The sequence below is a fragment of the Mirounga leonina genome, unplaced genomic scaffold, assembly GCF_011800145.1.
Source record: "Mirounga leonina isolate KUSES-001 unplaced genomic scaffold, KU_Mleo_1.0 Mir_223115, whole genome shotgun sequence".
Lineage (NCBI taxonomy): Eukaryota > Metazoa > Chordata > Mammalia > Carnivora > Phocidae > Mirounga > Mirounga leonina.
Window position 1 is genome coordinate 688 of NW_023270595.1, and position 4,295 is coordinate 4,982.

Below are 4,295 nucleotides of genomic sequence, written 5' to 3' on the forward strand. Positions count from 1 at the left end.
GCTGATATAATTTGTCTGAAGGGAAAACAAAAAGTATAATCAAACATTTATTAATGTGTGGGTGTGGTGAAATTAGGCTGCACAAAAATTAATAAGCTTTGGTATTCATATTCTTATATTAATGGTGTGCAATAACTTGAAAACATATTTTTCTTTGATTCAAGAACTAAATGAAGATAGTTCTTCTAATACTATGGGTCCGGAAGGAGATTCTTTCATTAAAGCATTAAAGTTTCTTTATATAGAACTTATTTTTTTAAAAGACTTATTTATTTATTTTAGAGAGAGAGAGAGTGGGGGTGGGGAGAGGGAGAGAGAGTCTTAAGCAGACTTTTCACTGAGCGCAGAGCTCAGTGCAGGGCTTGATCTCATGACCCTGAGATCATGACCTGAGCCAAAACCGAGATTAGATGCTTAACTGACTGAGCCACCCAGGAGCCCCAATATATAACTTATTTTTAAACTAAAAGCTAGGATTCTGAGGGCCTTGGCAGCCCACATAATTTATAATATTGTTCTGGTTATGATATCTACAAAAACTTTTGCTCATTGGTTGGTCTTGTTTTTGCCTATATAGCTTTGCTTTTGATTGGAGTTGAAAAGTTTTATGCACAGAATGTGGTAACGTTTGCCTTGTTGAGTACTGAGAGAGAAACTTTGTTTTGGTTAAACATCACTCTGGTAGTACCATATGAAGCTGAGATTGGAAATGGGCAGAGAAGGCTGCATGCAGTCAAAGGAGTGAATTGTAAAAAGAAAAAGGAAAGAGGGGGAAAGTAGTGGTCATTATTGGCATTTAGAGATTTACTACAGGGTCTTTGAGATACTCCATTAATTCATACAGTGTCTTTGTGAACTGGGGTCTTACAGAGAACTATAGAAAGAAAGCTTCCGGGGTGCCTGGGTGGCTCAGTCAGTTAAGTGTGTGCCTTCAGCTCAGGTCATGATCCCAGTGTCCTGGGATCGAGCCCTGTGTCAGGCTCCCTTGCTCATTGGGGAGTCTCCTTCTCCCTCTGCCCCTCCCCCTGCTCGTGCTCACTCTTGCACGCTCTCCCTCTCTCTCTCAAATAAATCAATCTTAGAAAAACATATAAAAAAAAAAGCTTCTTATAATTGTTACTGTCTCTATAATTTATTTCTCAAAATGAACAAAATAAATGTTAAATTTCAGTAACAATATATTTACTTGATTAAAAACAATTTTTAAATTATCATTAAAGAGAAATTTTCATATTTAAAATTTGTCATGTCAGTTGTACTCTTTTAATTTCAAAAAAGATAAATAAAAATTATATCATCATTAAAATAATTTGAGTTTTCCTAAAATTCTGTAGTTACTTTTTAAAGAAGAGTTTTATTTGTTAAAGATTTATTTATTTATTTTAGAGAGAGAGAGTGTGTGTGCACAGGAGTGGGAGGGGCAAAGGGAGAGGGAGAGAGAATCTCAAGCAGACTCCCGAGCCTGACATGGGGCTCGATCTCACAACCCTGAGATCATGACCTGACCCGAACCAAGAGTCAGACACTTAACCGACTGTTGCCCCTAAAGAAGAGTTTTAATAATATTTGTTGAAAACCTGTTTATAACTATCACCACTACATTACATTAAATCCTTTTAATTTTTATCCCAGTAATTTCAAATTTTCTGTATCACAAGGATGGGGATAGAAGGAAGTTTTATATAAGGACTCAGTTTTGTTAAGCAAATGAAGAGTATGAATAGCATTTATTTTTTTTATTTTTTGGCTGGGTACAGTATACTTTATTTATTTTTTTTATTTTTAAAGATTTTATTTATTTATTTGAGAGAGAGAGAGAATGAGAGAGCACATGAGAAGGGGGAGGGTCAGAGGGAGAAGCAGACTCCCCGCCGAGCAGGGAGCCCGATGTGGGACTCGATCCCGGGACTCCAGGATCACGACCTGAGCCGAAGGCAGTCGCTTAACCAACTGAGCCACCCAGGCGCCCCCAGTATACTTTATTGATGGTACATGACAAGGTAGGACTCCCCAAGCCCCTCCCCTTCTTTAGGAATCTGGGATAGAAACTGGAAACTGTGGAGGTCAGGGGATTCTCAGTTAGGGGGTGAGTTGGGGCAAGAACTCCCCAGCATCTGACAGCCTCTCTCTTCCTCTTGCTCTTGCTGGGGCTGGTGTTCCAGGGGGGGCTCTTACTCCTTGGAGGCCATGTGGACCATAATGTCCACTACTTGGTTGCTGTAGCCAAATTCATTTTCATACCAGGGAATGAGCTTGAAAAAGTGGTCATTGAGGGCAATGCCGGCCCTGGCACTGAAAGTGGAAGAGTGGGTGTCACTGTTAAAATTGCAAGAGACAACCTGGTCCTCAGTGTAGTCCAGGACGCCCTTGACGGGGCCCTCCAGCGCCTCTTTCACCACCTTCTTAGTGTCATTGTATTTGGCAGCTTTCTCTAGGCAGATCCATGCCTGACACATTGCAGGTGGGGACACAGAAGGCCATACCAGTGAGCTTTCTCCTCAGCTCAGGGATGACCTTTCCTACAGCCTTGGTGGCACCAGTAGAAGCAGGGATGATGTTCTGGGCAGCCTCTTGATCATCATGTCACAGCTTCCCAGAGGGACTGTCCACTGTCTTCTGGGTGGCAGTGATGGCATGGAGTCATAAGTCTTGAGTCCCTCCATGATGCAAAGTTGTCAAGGATGACCTTGGCCAGAGGGGTCAAGCAGTTGGTGGTGCAGGAGGCATTACTGACAATCTTGAGGGAGTTGCCATACTTCTCATGGTTCATGCCCATCACAAACATGGTGGCATCAGTAGGAGGGGCAGAGATGATGACCCTCTTGGCCCCACCCTTCAAGTGAGCCCCAGCCTTCTCCATGGTGGTGAAGACCCCAGTGGACTCTGCAATATACTCAGTACCAGCATCACCCCATTTGTTGTTGGCCGGACATCACTCCTGGAAGATGGAGATGGGTTTTCCATCGAAGAAAAACCAAATTTCCCTTTCTCAGCCTTGACTGTGCCGTTGAATTTGCCATGGGTGGAATCATCCTGGAACATGTAGACCATGTAGTTGAGGTCAATGAAGGGCTCATTGATGGTGACAGTATCCACTTTGCCAGAGTTAAAAGCAGCCCTGGTGACCAGGCACTCAAAATGGCCAAATCCATTTGCTCCAAACTCCACTGTCGTGTCTTGGGGACTCGGCTGGCACTGCACCAGAAGATGCAACTGTGTGTCGAATGTGGAGGAGGAGAGAGCCAGCATTTAATTTATTAATGTGCTCATACTATGTATATCAATGACTGGTGTGACTTTTGGGATGTTTCTTCATTTTGTGGGTCTTCGTTTTCTCACCTGGAAAATAAATGGCATCATATATTATATGAGCTCTAAACTTTGTATTTAGGAGACAGTAGATTTTTTATTCAGTCCAAATCCGATAGCAAGGTGTTCAAGGCCTTTCATAGCTAGAAATCTTTAGTTATATTTTAATTTACTTTCACAAATCCTGTTGTAGTATTCACCATTCTCTAGACTTACAGATTGGGCCGGAAGCAGAAATGTAGTATGCTTAGCTAATCTCCACGCTTATCCCTATTTACAGTTCTTCCTGTATTTCCTATCCTGGTCAGTGGGATTACTGTTAACCTTGTCATCCTATGTAGCAGGCTCAGTGCTAAGTGCTTTACATGCATTCTTTTCTAATTCAGCCTCATGACAACCCTATGATATGTCGGCACTATTATTACCTCCATTTCACAGAGGAAACAGAAACCCGTAGAGATGAAGTCATTGCCCAGCATACACAGCTGAAATGAGTCGAAGCCAAACCTCTCACCCAGGAGTGTTTTCAAAGCATATGCAAGCCTTAATTTCTAGGTGATATTGCCTTCTCTCTATGCAGCTCCCAAGTCCTGTTGATTCTACCTCGTAAATAAGACTTGAGAGCCTTTCCTCATCTGTCCTTCCCTTGCCCTTACTTTAATTTAGATTCTTCATCCTCATCATCCAGACTATTGTGTGAGTCTCCCGTTTGGTCTTCCTGTACCTCTTCTCTCCTTGTCTAACATAGGAGTAGATGATTCAGATCATTTAATGCTTTCCTTACTACCTATAGGTTAAACTATAAGATTCTCAACATTTGTAGTCTGTCCCCAGTTTATATTACCTGCTCACTTTCATCTTGTATTATACTGTAGACTCCTTGAGTCTGGGGGCTAATATCTTTGTATTCCTTGCAATATTGTGGACATAACTGCTTAGAGAATGGTTGTTGACTTAATGAGGTAGACCTAGGCAGGTTCTTAGCT

General features: G+C 42.0%; 1 pseudogene; it reads right to left on the reverse strand.

Moving 5' to 3' along the window:
• Positions 1-1,428: 1,428 nt before the first annotated feature.
• On the reverse strand, positions 1,429-3,249 carry LOC118026206 (annotated as a pseudogene).
• Between the last annotated feature and the right edge of the window lie 1,046 nt (positions 3,250-4,295).